The 17,710-nt window shown below is 36.3% G+C and overlaps 1 protein-coding gene across 3 annotated transcripts in view; it reads right to left on the reverse strand.

The window, feature by feature from the left end:
* LOC129749562 (mucin-2-like) overlaps positions 1 to 17,710 on the reverse strand; it is a 265,074-nt gene that overhangs the window by 52,080 nt on the left and 195,284 nt on the right. The window lies entirely within an intron of this gene.

The raw sequence follows: 17,710 nt of genomic DNA on the forward strand, positions 1-17,710 counted from the left end.
ATCGACACTGAAGTCCTTCGCCATTGGACGCCTGCGTCGCTGGCTGTCTACGCTGCTGGCCGTCATCGCTGCTCACTGGTCCATTTTGCCCCACGGTTACCAATGGACTACTGCAAATCGATATCTGAGTCAGATTACCACTGGTGGGGTCCAAACTCAAATCGAAGCGCAGCAATGTCTGTTCAGTTCGATGGCAATCAGAGGAATAAACCGAGTCAACCGACGAGCCCTTTATTTTATACTTTTCGTAGGTAGGGAAAAACAAAACCCATCAAAGCAGGCGTTGGTAATGACGTCATAATCCTTAATGAGGCGTTTTTCGTGACGCGAGATTCGTTCGCAAATTTCAATTTGTCCCCCTAGAGTGTTGCTGTTAGACGTAATTCTGCATCTGCATCAGCATATCCGATGAGTGGTTCCGAATTTGCATTTCAACGGAATACCAACGCCGTATCGGTCGTACCTCAAAGGTATCGCAGAATCTGCCAGTGCTTATCTGCCGGGCTGGCCCGGTACTAGCTCAGTGCGCTAACCGCACCACAGACATTTTGCCTTGAAAATTTCGCCTGGTATTGTAGACAACCGATCAATTCTGTGAACGGATGTTCGGTGATAACCACACCATTGTTTTGTTTCGTCAAGCGAACGTTCGTGTAAACCGTCCAGCGAACGTTCGATGACGCCATTCCGGAAGTCTCGCTTGATGGTCATCCCCAAGAAAGTCTTGACTTCCAGGATATCCTTCGTCTAGAATAGCTTTCCAAGCTTGGTCTTGATCTAAACATCTTAAGCATCTTTTCCGGCAATCAGAGTGTCATCCACGTACAGGATGAGGGTGAGTCCTCGTGTTTACATGATCGGTAAACGCAGCAGTCACTCTTCAACGGACAGAAACCAAGCTTTCTCATCTCGTCGTCAAATTGCTGGTTCCAAGCACGACCCGCTTGCAGATAGAGGCTTTTCCATAATCGAACGAACGACCATCGATTTGCCGACGTCATCGTTTGGCAACTGCATGAAGATAACATCTTCTTAATTTCCATTTAAGAATGCAGTTGATGAACGACCATGTCGATTTCGTTCGCCAATGCCAGGACGGTCCAAACGCTCTCCCAGTTATCTTGGGGCTTCAGCTCAGAGAGGTTCTGAGGTAGCTCCTCATCAACAACAGCGGCTACGTTAGCCACGGAGCGCTATGCAGTTCCTCTTGTTCGCTGACTTCGTCTCAGAGCCGTTTCTGAGGTGACGGCATCTTGTTCATCTTCGTCATCGTCCGGGAATTCCGCGCTGCTCTCGTAGTCGTTCTCGTCAACAACCACACTGTTACTTACAGTGTGATCGGTATCAGCAGGCACATCGACTAACCACTCAGATCTGTTTTCAGTTATTGGCAATCTCAATTCAGAGATTCACTTAGACACGTCTGGCTCACAAGAATAGATCAATGACTGACTTTGTTTGCCTAGTGTTGCCAAAATAGCAAACGTTGCCATAGAAATTTATTTTGTTTTATTTATTTTCAGTGTTGCCGAATACTACTTTATTATTTTTTATTTTCAATTAAATTTGATTTATTTTCTGCATATCCTTCATCTCATCCCTACAGTGTGCTCTCGAATGCATACACATCGGCTAATCGCTCAAATGTGAGTTCATGCTATGTGGGCTCTCAGCAAGCTTCTGGATAGATGATGGTGATGGGCTCTTGTATAGACATCACGCTGACTTCATCTACAAAACCATAATTTTACCATAAATCAACTTTCAGGGATTTAGACGTTTTCCGGAAAACCGTCCCAGAAAGTCGAATTTATGGCAATTTTTTTTTGAAAATAACATCAGATCATTTTTAAGGCATTTGGCATAAAAACTAAAATTTCTAATTTCCGAATTTCCTTTGGTTCTCCTTTGATGATTTTTAAAGTAATTTTTTTTTTCGAAATAACACCAAAGTTTTTTGCATTTTTAAGCCATTTGACATCAAATTTAAAAATCTTTTTAAATTTTTTCTGATTTCCTTTGGTCCCCCATTTTTTGATATTTGAGGGTATAAAAATTAAACATTTGAGCGCTTTGAACCACCTCTTTAAACCAAGTCCGATTGAGTTGAAATTTTGCATAGGTCAGCTTTTTGGGCCAATCTAAAAAATATATTGTTGGTTTTAGAAATTATACATGACCCATTTGGCTGCCTCCCTAATGTGCGCCTTAGTGTTACGTTACGTTATTAGATCTTTTTAAAGAAAATGAAGTTTCACTGAGATACATATGTGTTCTCGTTTTTTAAAAAAAATTGCTCTATCTTAAAACTGTATTTTTAAGATGTACTTTCCTTTATTCAGAGTGTCTTCGAAACTTAGAAACAGACTTTCGATGACGACAGGTGAAAGAGAAATGCAAATTACTCTAGTTTAGTTGGCTCTCAACCTTTCCCAGGCTTTGGCTTACTGTTAATTTCCCCAAATCACGAACGCTCACCGTTAGTTGGGTTGCGGTGAATCGAACCACGAAAAAAACTTTCATGAGTGATGCATGATTGATTAAATTAATCTTTTGCATTACTTTTGACTCTAAAACAAACCAATCCAATTATCGTTAATCGATGCAACCAATAATCACCGACACATTTCAATATAAGAAAGTTAACGAGTCGAATCACCCAACCTCTGTAATGGTATACAGTAGGATGTCTAACGATATTGGTTTGAAAAGCAGCAGCAGCAGGTAAAAAAGTGTAGAAAAATACCGCACCGTAACTCTTTTTTTTCTTGGCTCTTCTCCACCACAATTCGACCACGTTAAGGTCTCTCCATCTAGGTGGTTATTGATAGATAGATAGATGATGGTTTGGCCGCCAATGAATGGCGATCGGGAAGGCGAGAAAAGCATCACCAAAATTTCCCCACATACCTAGCCAACCGAGGCAAAACAAATGTAGAACAACATATCGAAAGTAACACGCGTGTTCAGTTCCATCGCCAGCGCAATCGCCAGCACCATCATCATCAGCAACAACAAACACCTCAACATCTTCCAACGCCGATGGTTGGTTTTGTTGGATTGATGAGGAAAACCCCGTTAGTTTTCCACCCTTTTTCGCAGCTTTCCAATCTGAGTTTTGAAGTGTGTAAGGTGTCTTGGAAACGTGCGTCTTCTTCTGTTTGGACGGGAAAGCACTCGAAACATCGAGTTCGAAACGCAGAGGGTGATGTTAGTTTTGAAAAAAAAAAAACAATCTTAATTAGTAGCAGATGAAAAACACTTTTTAAAAAAATTCTATGATAGCTGTATAACCAAAAGTTAAGACCATTTATTTGTCTGCCAACCAAAATGAGTTGCTAACGAGATACAAAATTTGAAAGTGATTAAATTGCACTTGATCTGCACGGCTTTGCGACACCTTGAACCTTTTTGTCCAAAACTGTGCTCCCAAACGCCACAGATGGGAAAGCCTTCAAGTGCACGCACTTCCTCTAAATATGCCACAGGCAGGTAGTTTGTTTTTTGCTCTTCCCAACCGATGATCGAGCAAAACTATCGAATAACGATGCCACATGAACTGTTCCACCATGTGGTCCGTGCGTTGGATCAGATCTAGAGTTTCAGCAGCAAGTCGTACCCATGTCCAAGCGTAGACAGGTTGTCACTAATTGATTTTTTGCTATGCTTCTCAGTAACGGCTACAATGTTTGGCAAATTTGTAACGTTGAAGTTCTATGTTCACTGTTCTTTTTTTTTGCAGAAACTTGCGTACATACTTTCTAGATTGATTGAAATACTCATGTTCATTTTGATTAATATCTCTAAGCTTTCATTACGTCGTATGAAACAAAATGTAAACAAACACTTTTAGTACGAATAAATACAAAAACAGACATAAACTAGACGCAACTTATTTTCATTAAGAATATTCGTAACCTGGACATCACATTCTATATGCAAAATACAAATTTTAAAGTTGTTTTGATAACTTTTGCAGCAGTTAAAAACGACGTAATGAAAGCTCACGCGAGATATGGATTTAAAATCTTTATTCAGAGTCCTAAAGCATCATTCAATTTAAGAAATGACAATAAAACTACCAAATCCAGTTTACAGTAGAAAAAAATAATGCCTGCTAACGGGAAAACTGTATTTGTACAACGAAAAAGTTTTATAAGTAGCTTTGAAGTACAGGGGGGCCTCCGTCAAAATGTGTCTCACCATACCTGATGTTCAATACTTTTGAAGCATCCGAAAGACAGGTTTCCTGAAAAAATATGTCGCGCGACCTTCTTCGTAGGCAAACGAAAACTTAATGAACATAATCAATAAACACAAAAACAGATCATAACCACATGCGGCTGTTTGTCTATTTACATATGTTGACATCCCTTTATTCCCGTTACTTGTGACTCACTCGATATTTAGGTCAATTCTTCTCACTTCACATCACCCGCGCTCAGGAAACTAATGGCCCATGTTCACGCCCCTGTGAACGTCCGGGGTGCCGTGCTTTTGCTGAATTTCTCGTAGAGGCTGCTTAGAAGGAGTGCTGACGAAAGCTCTTGCCTTGGGATTGATAGCACAGTTGAGTTTCCCTTTCTTTCTCTCCAAATCTTCAAGAGCAGCGACCTTGACTTCGAAACCAACAGCTTGACAGAAACTGAATCGTTTTGTGATTCGGGATGAAGAGCTTCAGGTTGATATATGGAAATGAAACAAACTGAAATGAAAAATCCAACTCCAACGCAGTTTTATCACTCAGAAAATCTGCTGGAATATCACAAGTCCAACAGAACAAAGAGAGAGATCGAAGCAACCCACAGGTTAGACAAAAAGTCAAAAATTTGGCCCTTCTTAAGAGCAAGTTCAGTGTTGTTGGGAAAAAGTGGAAGACATTTTGACACTTTTAGCACATTCTGAAAATTTTGCCATGCAAAAATATTTTCAGGATCTGTGGCCTTCAAGATTTTTTTTACAGTTTTTTACAAATTTTCAAAATGTGCTACAAGTGTCAAAATTTCTACCACTTTTTTCTGAACACCAGTGAACTTGCTCTAATAGTGTTTCCGTTGGTTAGCAGTGGCAACCAAGTGTCAGTTATCCACGAGTTTTGCGCTAACGACTGTCATTGTGCTCGTTTATCAATTCAGAAGTCCACCAGTTTTGCCCGAGGTAGACCCGTTGAAGTTGTCAGTGTTGGAGGTAAGCATAAGGGTGAGCATAGCAACCATATTGTCATCGTCCTGGGTGACGATTTTGTTTGTTTATTCAGAAAAGGTTTTGCTCCGCGCCACACAGTGGTTCAAAATAAAAAAAAGTGTGAAAAAATTAATAAAAAGCTGTTTTGTTAAAGATTATAGGCCGAAACATGGAAAAAATAATAAATTACAGTTTTTTTCAAAGTTTGCTTTTTTTCAATAATTGCCAAAACGGGGTTTGAGCTTTATACTGGGAATTTGAATATTTTCCAATTGATTATGAATATTTTTGTTAAAATTAACTATGGGCTCCTTAATTCCTGTAGGTTAGTTGGATAAATATTAAAACTGATGTTTTAAGGTGAATTTGTATATGTATCGAAGCATGCTTGGCTTACTCTGTATAAATAATTTAAAATTTGCATTATTAAATCAAACAGCGTTCCACTCAATGACATCGTATTCAAAATATAGCAAAAACTAGCAGCTGATTTTAAGATATGTTTTTGATGAGGCTTTCACCTATCCAACGGTGTATAATTTACCATGGCGATCGTCAGTGCAAGTTTTATTTTTGCTTCCGAAAATTAAATAGAGTTAATTGAAAAATTTTTATCATCTAATTTTGGATTTTCAATCAAGCGAAACTTTATAAGTTCATGATATTAAGGACGTTTTTTATCTCCAAGCTGTTAATAAGATTTTAATACATCACTTCAGTATACACATTTATAAATTTTTAAAGATTTATATGCTTTTTTTAAGTTGTTTTGGGCTGAGAATAAAAAATCCTATTTTTAATTCTTGTGTTGAAGGTTTCGTAGATGTTTGTTTCATAGAAGGTGTATAAAAGGCTCTAAAAATATCTAAGTACATCATATCGTTCCTAGAATATTGGAGAATCGATTCCAACATAAAAATTTTTTTTGTCGCTGACTTGAAAAATTGATTTTTTTCCGGCTTTTTTGGATCTGTGCGCCAGTGGATAAAACGAAAACGACATAAGTTTCTTTAAGTTATCCCAAAACATTGAAAATCGGAGCAACGAAGTCGATTTTTTTGTGGTTTAGCCGAGGTGATTTTGTATCCAAGTATTCGGTGTTATGGCAGAGCAGCCCCAATCTCCAGATTGGCTTGAGGAGAATGGATCCCATTTCCAATATTCCCTAACCTGTTACCGAAGCACCAACTCAGACTGACGATTTAAAAAGCTTAGTTGTTCGGATTTCACAGTTCTTTGACCCATATTTCAAACTAAGTGCCATTTTTTTATTCCTTTCTTTTTTAAATATATTATTAAATGAAAGTAAGTCTATTAAAATAAGTTTAATACAAAACAATATTTAAAAATTACTTTAATTAAAAAAAAAAACATAAAAGAACAATTTGAATAACTGAACTGAACTCTTAAAAACACAGTCTTTGTAAAAATGATGAAAACGGCAAGAAAACAGGAAACAAATGACAGATCCAATATCGTTTATACGTTTTAACGAACTATGCATAGATGAAGTTGTGATTTCAATCGCTACGAAAGTGATAAAAAAATCAGCTAGACCAATGAATTTTGTTCATCACCTCAAATTCACCTGGCTTATAGTAAAATAAGTACATTGATTATTGAAAAATATTTTCTTGAGCAGGTAAAGTTAGAAAGGCACAGGGAGTCTAAAATAAAATTTCGAAAGGGGAACCAATTTTAACGTAAAATATATTAATACATCCTGGGTAGCAGCTCTTATATGAAATTTCATTTCCATTCATTAAAAAACCAAAACAAATTCAGCTATTTTTTCAAATATTATGTATTTCTTGTTTTCAATTGATCGTGATGAGAAACCATCAGATTTCAAGGAAATTTTGTAGTACAGTCGAGTCAATGTACCCCTCAATTTTTTTCGGGACGGATAATCGAATCCGACGGATAATCGAGTCCAAAAAAAACTCACAAACACTTTTCTTACTATTTGCTTTACATCAAAACTGTTCAACATGCTTTTTAAACGAAAACATTGGAAAAAATAAATTACTGCAAAAATACACTGTTGAAGCCAATCCAAAACATGTCTGATTAAACTATGGAAGTTCCCTAACGTGACGTGGAGTAAGCACGCGCTTGAACGATTTTGTGATTAATACCGTATTTGTTTTTACCCTGGTGGTCCACTAGTTGTGTACTAAGTGCTGTCAGAGCGTTTTTTATATGAAGATGATAGCACAACTGATTGGCCACCAGATAAAAACAAATAAGGCATAAGTTAACGTTTATGAAGATCGGTCAACTAAAAAGTCCACGAACCTTAAAAAAGATTCTGTGAACTACGAGGCTTCAAAAAACGCGGGAATGACTCGTCAACTCTTTAAGAAATGGTTTTTTTAATGTTTTGGTTTCCAAGGTCACGGTCAGGGTTGGCATAATTCAACGTCATTAGTCAAATGGTCAAACGTTAAGGAACAGTCAAACTCATTTGACTGTTCCTTAACGACCAGTCACTTCGTTTGCCAGTCATTCATTCCCCAGTCATTTGAAGCTAAAATAATAACTTAGTCAAGCAATCGCATTCAAACGACCGATGACGAAAAAGAAACGCATTTATTATTATTGTTACTCCTGCCAGCAAGCCGAAGACGACCGAAAACGAAAAAGAAACGCATTTATTATTATTGTTGCTCCTGCCAGCAAGCCCGGTTTCAGTTTTTTATTGCTATTGTTGCTCTCTGCCAGCAAGCAGGGTTGCTAACTGTTTTTCGAAAAAGTCTGGAAGATTTTGAAAAAATGTCTGGAAATATCTGGAAAAGTATGAATAGCTTAGTTTTGGGAAGGTGGTGAGCTTTTTTTTTTGGTCGCCAGATCCCAATGACTCTTAATTTAACGCACATGTTCAAGCATTTGCCATTATTCCTAGCTTTCAACCACTTCTGCATTCAAAATTCATTAATTCTAATCATTTACTGCCATATTTTACCATGACCGTTTTAAATTTTCATAGTTTCTTAGAACAATTTACGTCCTAAGCCAAAAGTCTGGAATTTTCTGGAAGAAATGTCAAAAGTCTGGAAACCTAAAAAAATGTCTGGCAAAAGTCCAAAAAGTCTGGAAGATCCAGACAAAATCTGGAAGGTTGACATCACTGCCAGCAAGTCGTTCAATTAGTTGTACCTATCGCCAGCAGCCGTAGGAGCAGTGTAGGACAGGGTGAGTCAGTAGGGTGGGTGCATATTGAGGAAAAGTAGGCAAGGGGTACCAAAAGTTTCTCATTGGTGGGGGGTGGAGACGGAGCGTTTTTTGACAGCGAATTGTTCGTCTACCATGCCGACGATTACGATTGCCTGTCACAAGATGGACGATTCCGTGCATTCTTATAAGAACACACCTGAAGCTTTACCCGCCTTGGTGTAGGAGCTTTGCCAGTCGCATGACGGAGAAATGTTGATTGTTGTCGTGCTTTATTCGTCATGCGAGTAGTGAGGCTCCGTCAATTGAGTAAGGTGCCGTTCGTTTGATGAAAAAAAAACTAGTCGGGTCAAGCGTGACGGGCGAAATTTACCAACCCTGGTGACGGTTTTTCTAGAAAACGCTTAGCTTCCAGTAAAAGCTGTTCAGCAACTGTTTAGTACACTGCAATGCTGAATGGATTGGAACATTATCCAGATGATCAAATGAAGTTATCGACAAAAGCTGATGAAAAATGTTTTTACTCGTCCTGGAGAATTTGCCGATAATGTTAAGCGTATCGAAATTTAATATGCAATGTTTTGGATAGCTAAAGGCATAAGTTTCAGTACCAGCGTTTTTCATTGAAAAATCTTGAAAATTGCTATTCAGACTGACAGATTTCGACGGCGAGGACAATATCCCGCTGGATGTGATCAGAGACCGACTGATATAACTTTAACAAAAGTTGATGGAGCAGAGTGATAAAGAAATTGTGAACAGTGTTATGAATCCCAAAAATGATTCTCCATTCTGTGATTACGATGATACATTTTCGACAACAGCAATATCTTCGCCAAGTGTAGATCCTCCGATCAATATTATAGAAGACGATGAGATAATTTCCGACACTTCGGAGATGAATGGTATTGAAACCACAATCACTTGGACAGAGCAAAACCATTTGCCTATAAAAAAACAACTCTGGTTGCGGAAATTGCGTGGAAATATTATTGAGAATTTGTTGAATTCCAAAAATAATAATGCTTGAATAAATGATTTTGTAGAAACGCTTTTCTTCCATCAATTGCAATAAAAGTTTCTTTAAAATGAAAGATTTTGTGTTTTGGGGTTAATTTTCGACACAATAGGCCAACAAAGCCTCACAATGTCCACTTTTTATACCGCGACCCGACACGAATCCGGCTCGAAGGACCAAAAATGTTCACGCACCTGTGAACGTCCGGGCTGCCGTTGTCAACCCGAGACTAAAAACTAACTTCACAAACGCGCATGGTATCGTCACTTCGAAAGGTCGATGACCTCGAGTACAACACACAACAGATCTTTGCCAAAATAATCACACTTTATTTTGTGGTTCAAGTACCTATAACCCTTTCAATCAAGAACCCGGATTGAAAGAGTTCTAGACTCGACTACGGTTTATTGGAACTTCTTATATTGCTGGTTGTAGTAATAGAACCTAGCTTGAGTAGATGTAATGTCCGAAATTTTTGATATATGCGCCTCGAGATTGAACAGTCACTAGTTGAGCTCAAAAAAATGAATTTTTATAATGTGATTTGATTGAATTTGGAAGATAAAGTTTTTGGAAATAGTATGCCAAAAGTTTTCTCAAGGGAAGTGAAATGGGAAAACTTCGACACCTATTTAACTTTTGTTTTGTTGATAACCTCCGATAACACTAGTTTACGAAATTTATAAAAAAAACGTGAACTTGATTGACTGACCAATATTTTTAATGTAAAATCGGGCGCTGATTCCGAAAATGAAATTCAAAAAAATCTCAGTAGAACCGCTTTTGAGTTATGCTCCAAATATGAAATTTTGGAAAAATAAAAAAAAATTCTTGTACTTAGATGGAAATATCTCGGACGGCATAACAGTAATTTGAAATACCTCTTTTGCATATTGAAGGTGAATAAATTTTCTATCGATCATCTGAACACTGTTTTTGCGTATGATCAACAGTATTGTTGATATTAGTGACTTTATGATAGAAAAAATTATAAAAAACGCATTTTTTTAGAGAAAAATTTGTCTCAGCGCAAGTTTTAGACTCGATGGTAACGTTTGAAAAATCTGATTTGCTTCTGCACTTGAATGTTAATTTAAAAAAAAAGATTTCAAGTGGTTATTTATCAAAATCGGTTGAAAATTGAAGAAGTTATGGCTACTTTACCATAACACTATTTTTTGTAGTTTTTAATAATTTAACGAACCGCAGTACACTTATCATAGCTTAGGAAGAGTGAAATATGATAAATCTCACTCGCTTATAGTCAAAATTATTTATTAGCTTACCAAAAGGTCACATGCCAAATTTCAGGAAGATCTGACCATAGGGAGGGGTTGCTTGAGGCTCAAACGTGAATAAAATTTTTAGGTATTTTGCCAGGCAGGAACGAAAATATCGGATTTTCATCAATAACTTTTTTCATCACAAGGCGATTGTTTTTGATGGTTGATTTTCTTAAAGCCTAAGTTGAGACAAATATTTCACCCGAAGACTGCAACACGATTGGACTTAAAGTAAAAAAGTTATTGCAATTTAAAGGCCGCAAATTTTGTCCAACACTCAATGAGTACTTTTTACGAGAATTTTCGACCAAAATCCAATCTTTGAACCACAATAACTTTCCTGTTGAGTGTTGGACAAAATTTGCGGCCTTTAAATTGCAATAACTTTTTTACTTTAAGTCCAATCGTGTTGCAGTCTTCGGGTGAAATATTTGTCTCAACTTAGGCTTTAAGAAAATCAACCATCAAAAACAATCGCCTTGTGATGAAAAAAAGTTATTGATGAAAAACCAGTATTTTTCGTTCCTCCCGGGCAAAATACCTTAAAATTTTATTCACGTCTGAGACTCAAGCAACCCCTCCCTATGGTCAGATCTTCCTGAAATTTGGCATGTGACCTTTTGGTAAGCTAATAAATAATTTTGACTATAAGCGAGTGAGATTTATCATATTTCACTCTTCCTAAGCTATGATAAGTGTACTGCGGTTCGTTAAATTATTAAAAACTACAAAAAATAGTGTTATGGTAAAGTAGCCATAACTTCTTCAATTTTCAACCGATTTTGATAAATAACCACTTGAAATCTTTTTTTAAAATTAACATTCAAGTGCAGAAGCAAATCAGATTTTTGGAGCATAACTCAAAAGCGGTTTTACTGAGATTTTTTTGAATTTCATTTTCGGATTCAGCGCCCGATTTTACATTAAAAATGACCTTCAGTTTACTAAGTTAAAAAATGCTGTAAACTAGTGTAATTAGTCGCATTTATAAAGATGAAAGATTAAAGTGACAACATTCGCTCCGGCATTAAGAGTAAAGCCATCAAATGTTTATTAGTTTCGAAGGGTCAGAGTAATTAAAATTTAGATGGGTTTTCTTACTGCTCAAATCCCATGTTTTCGTCTCAAATATTTTCCCAGTTGTATTTTTAACAATTCTGCAGCATCTTTCGTAATTCCCGTCGCCAACCGAACGTGCGTGCGCTTTTAGAATGTGTCTCACTATGTGTGAATCACAAATATGTAAGTTAGTCAGCCATGATGTGGGTAGAAAGCATCGTTTTTCCCCTCCTTACTTCACTTTTCGGCCTCGATACAAATTTTCTATTGTTGTCCCGAAAAAACGAGCGCACACGTGAGTCTCGTTAGCAATTTGTTTTTGGGTTGCAACAAAAATATCGATGATGATTATGTACGCTGACCGTGGAAAACAAAGTTTTCTGACTGGTCGACAGACCACCGACCAAATTGTTATGAGGAAAACCGAAAGATCTACTTTAAGACACAATCTGCCCGAAATAGATAACAACCAACCTGTATAGATAGGTAAGTCTTAATTCGCACTTTCACTAGGCAGTCGTAAACGTATTAACCTTCCTGCCTGCACTGCACAACACATGTCCAAAAGCGTGTGTTGAACAATACTTACTCGAGAGTAATTGGCTTTGGCTCGGTTGACTTGCTCCTGGCTTCACACACGATAAGGCAGGCGGTATGATATAAAGGGGAAATTTTCCGGTAAATTTTTATGGAAAGCGCTATTGGATCAGTTATGGTTCAGCTGTTACTCGAAATAAATTGTAAAACGCCTTCATACCTTATCTAGACATGTAATTCTCACTGATGCGTTTTTGGAACTAGTTTTGGAGAAAAGCATGGATAAATTGTTGAGATCGATTGCAAAAACTTAAATTATTGCAGCAGCTCATTTAAAACGTCACAGTCTATACCAATACTAGAGCAGGACTGCCTTGGCACTACCTTCTTTAAATATTTCTTGATTCTAATATGTGCTGTGAGCCTACTTGGTTGAATAATTCTACTGAATCAAGGCAGTCGAAAGATTCCCTTTAATTTTACGATTGCTTTAATATCAGGATTATTATTCATTTGTTCCCTAGGGTGCCTGAAATTTTGATTTCAAACTTGAGAACCTTAAGATCTACTTTCTAGCAAATTTATGACTCAGGATAAGAAACATAATGTTGAAAATTTAAATCAATTAATTAGCTTATTTAATTTATCACTAGCTGACCCGGTGTACTCTGCTATACCTTCTAAAAATCAATAAATGGTATAAAAATAATTTAATTATAAATAAATTTTCGATATCTTTACAATGAAAGCTTTCCCATCAAATTATTATTGGAATGCAAAGAAATTTAGATTCTCTGAAATCATTTTTTAAAAATTTGATCAGAAATAGTTTTTCAATAATTTTTTATAGGTTTTTTATTTTTGACACTTAACCAGCATTATGGCATTCGTGTTTTCAATAATCGTTTTACAACTTTGATATTAAGTACGCGTTTGTATTTTCCTTTTTCCCCCGTAATCTGGGTAGGGGTGCACGAACTGCCATTGCATCATTTTTCGTAATCAAATAACATCACATTTCACATATGGCTCCATTTGCTTGATAAATTTTAGATCTACGAAATATTAAACATTTTATAGGATTATCCAAACTTTATGTAAACGGATTGCCAGGGAGGAGTAGGCCATGATTCGTCGGCAACGGTCGTGTTTTGTTTTCTCTCCGTCGTTCGAAATTATTATTTTCGATGTTTTGTTACCGTTGCGATATTCAACTCGGTAAAGTTTTCATAAATTAAATCATTATTTGTTTATATGCTTAAATTATTTGTTTATAGTTCAATGTTAGTTAATTGGTTCAAATATTATTTCATCAGAGCAAGATAGGTTTAGTTCTAATAAAATACAGGACTCACAAGAACACATCATGTTAACACAGGTACACTGAAACAAATACACAAAATGCTGTACTAGAACGGATATAAAACGAACGCACAAATTAAAAAGGTATTAGTCCAGAAGTTAAAAAAGTGGTATAATCGGCCTGATGAGAGAAAAGCTACCAAAACTAACGCTAAAAAGATCTCTTTCCGCTTTGATCGCCAAGAGAGCCAGGTTGCGTATCGAGAGGACTTAACCTAACCATATAAGTGTTGAACTAACAGAAGTTTAAAGTTCAGTAAGTCCGGTAGCGGAAAAACACCAGTGCGCGTTCAAGAAAAGCGAATCAGGTAAAAGTGAAGAGATCTTGGTAGCCTTCGCAGGAGTTTTATCGGCCTTTTATCCACCAGGACCCAAAACTTAGGAGCATATGCTTTGTGCCCTCCGGGACCAACAAGTATCGGGAAGATTCCAATCTGGTACCGCGTTTCTGCAAGTAGCGTCAGCAGCAGCAAAGGCCGGCCCAACGAGACACACGCCACACAAAACACAAAGGTAATTCCAATAAAAAACAGTAAAACTAAATTTTACCTTGAGGAGCTCCGTCCCTGCTCAAGATCGAGCTAGCCAGAAAAGAAAGCCTTGTGTGCCCACCCACCACTGAGTCTCCAGAGGAACGACCAGGGACTCGAGGGCTTAGGTTTGCCCCCCCTCTGGTCCAGACAGTAATAGCACTGACCATACTGACTGGACACTCGATTTCGTTTTCTGGATAATTTTTCCAACAGTACGCAATGTCGATTCCAGAGTGCGCATCGATCGATCTGAAGAAATACTATCCCAGTTAGGAAATGCCACCAAACTTTAAAAATAAAACACGCAATTTCTACGATAAAATCGGGCAAAACAGGACCATTTTTCCTACAGGGCATTTTTTTTTAATTTTTCAGGTTCGCCACCAGCCGTCGGTATTGCGAACCTGCAAAATCTGACAACAAAAAATTAGACAGAAAATGGTTGAATTTTTGTTCTAAGTGTCATGTCAGTGTGGTCAGTGGTTAAGTGTTAAAACCGATTTAAAATGTAAAAACTTTTTAAGTGTCGGAATGCTGGAAGTGTCGAATTGTCTTTAAGTGTTATCAAGCGGTCGAGATCGAGAGCTACAGCATTCTTCGGCATAATGAAAAATCGACCATCGTTTTCCTTATGTGCTGTACAGCACTGAAACCGGCCCAGAGACGATGGAAAAATGGTATTTGGTGAGTCCGTTCCATGATAATTATTTAAAGTAAATCAGATTATATCTAATTTTGGATAAATTCAAGTATCTTCGATTCTCGAGAGTCGATGCGGAAAACCAATTGCAAATTTCAGAATGTCCTGGTGCATCTTTTGGTTTTCCAAATCGTGGTCCGTTGGACTGATTCGTTTCGAGCACAGGAAATTGAGGTCTGTGACACAAAATATCTACCAAATCAATTTAAAATAAATAATCATCTTTAAACGGCAATCGCAAACATTAGTTGTCCTCGTTGATATTCGTTGTGGAATTTTGTTCTGTGTAAATTCGCTTGTTTTTCGGTTAAATGTTGCCTCTTTCTAACATGCCTCGCCTTTTTTGCTTATTAATTTATGAGTCGTTTTTTAAAGAAGGTTATTTTTTTTCTCTTTTAAATCAGTTGGGGCTAAGATTTTGAATGAGATTTTCTTGAAAGCTCAATTTTGTCAAATCATGTCTTACAATTCTTCTTCAGATAAATTAAAAAAATCTTCAGAGCATATCTTAAATGCACGAGAGAGGCCGTACATTATAAATTTTTATGTTCCTACAGTGAAAATTTAAATGAAATACAATTACATTAAGAATTGAAAGCTGATTATTTGTCGCAATCTTTCAAGGTTATTTTATAGTAAAATTTAAATAAATGGATAGTTAAAAATTTAAATAAAACCTTTCAAGCTCTATACAGAGCTCTAAAGGTTTCATGTTCTACTAATGTTTCCCACTTCTCTTTTTTACTTTCAAGAGCGAGTAAAGGCGCTTTATCCTTGGTCGATGACCAGAAATGATCGTACTCTGAAATCCAAAACTGTTCAACAAAGAAAAGTTTAGCTTTGAAACCAAATCCTTTGATTTATAAAATTATATTCTTCAATATGATTATACACTCAGCTTTTGTGATTTCTGTGTACAAAATAAATCATTTCCAGCCGTTAAAGAATGGTCCCAGTGATTCGTGAAGTTACTTTACATAACGAATGGTTTCTTCATCAATGAGCATTTTTATTAGCGTGCTTCCAACGATATTGCCCATTTGAAACGTATGGTACTGGTGGTCCACGTTTCTTCCTGTTCCTGTGTTCCAGATGTCTCTGCGTTCTCTGCTTCATAGTAGGCCCAACTATTTTATGTTTTTAATCATTTTAATGTTTTATATTAAAACAATTAAAAATATGAACAAATAAAAGAGGAATAATAACACTCTATTATTATTCTTTGGGACTCAGACATAAGTTCTGGCTGTGGAAGTAGATTAGTGATTAGTGATTTGAGACTTTATGTAAACGGATTGCCATCAAACTTTTAGGTTAAAGGAAAGACTTTTGATTTTTTCCTAAAAGTTTCATGAATTTTTATATTCTACGTTTGTTTGTTTGTTTGTTTGTTTGTTTGTTTGTTTGTTTTATTATAGAGGCTTGCTGGGTAGATTCGCCTCTGATTTATATTCTACAATACTGTAGAGTACCTAAGTAACAATTTTAGCTTTATTATGGTCAGCACAAATTCGTTAGAGCTATAGCATTTATCTTCATAAGTAAAAAGCTAAAGCGCATTCTATACATCTCCAGAGCAAACGTCATCACGACTATTTTTTTAATCCCCGATAAAATCATAATGCTGTGAAATTTTGGATGCCAAAGCTATTATAAAGCTTTCATAAATCATGTTACCAATTTTTGTTTTTTTTTGGTTCCATGAGTACTCCGAGTTTTTTTTTCCAGCAACCATGATGTTTGATGAATGATGATTGCATTATTGAGGTAAAATTAATAACAAAAAAGCAATGTTTTAACCATATTATGAGCATCTTTTCTACTGCTAGTCAAGATTTTGGGTAAAATGTGTACAAAATATGTACGGAAAAATGCGCCTCGTCAAATCTTTAGAATAGGAAAATTTTAATGATCATGCAGTTTTTAGTGTTTATATAGGTTAATAATTTATCAGCTATCTATTTTTTACATTCTCTTATTGAATTTTGAGCATGTTGGCGAATTATGAAATTCAAAATAGAATTCTAAGACAGAAATAAAAAAATGACAGGGAGAGAGATCAAAGAAGTAGAAGAAATATAATAATTCGTAAAAATATAAGCTAGGTGTTGTGTGTTGTGATCTTTAAATTACTGGTGTGATTCTAAAATTTGAATGCATCTTTTAATTGGAATCGTCTACTTCAGTGGTTGGCCATTTAGAACTTTACCGCTCCCAGGGGGGTGTTGAGATCTTCCATGGGGGCTAAGATTACAATATTCAGTTTTGAGGGGCGTTGGAGAAAGGCTCAAGTGAGGTGAGATTTTGGCGTTTCACATGCCAAAATTCGAAATATCACAAACAGTTTGTAGTATGATTTTTTGAAGTTTTTCCACAGAATAGAGGATTTTGTGGATTGTTACTTCATATCATCATTAAAAACATAGATATGGAACTTATTCTCAACTTGATTTTCAACGACTTCGATATGAAATCTTATGAAGAAGCTCAATTATCCTTTAAAGTGTGTACAATTCATGGTATTTAAGAATAAAGTGTTAGTAACGCTAAAAAAATTAATTACCAGTGCCAGCATTTACACTTTCAAATTTGCCGTCTGTTATCTGTAATAATAATAAAAATGATCCAAACATTGCGTTGGTTTTACCTTCTCTAACGTTGAAGTCTAATCAATCAACTCTAGTTCTTTCGATTTAAAATAAAAATATTTTTTACTCGTTTTTCATATATTTTTCGAAAGTTACAATTACCATTCAATGAAAGTAATTAGAGAACGACTTTTTTTCGGATACCTTAAATAGGAATTGAACACTGCTGATGTGTTTTGACAATAAAAAAATAATTTCAAATCATTTTTCGT

This window comes from Uranotaenia lowii, chromosome 2, assembly GCF_029784155.1.
Source record: "Uranotaenia lowii strain MFRU-FL chromosome 2, ASM2978415v1, whole genome shotgun sequence".
Taxonomy (NCBI): Eukaryota; Metazoa; Arthropoda; class Insecta; order Diptera; family Culicidae; genus Uranotaenia; species Uranotaenia lowii.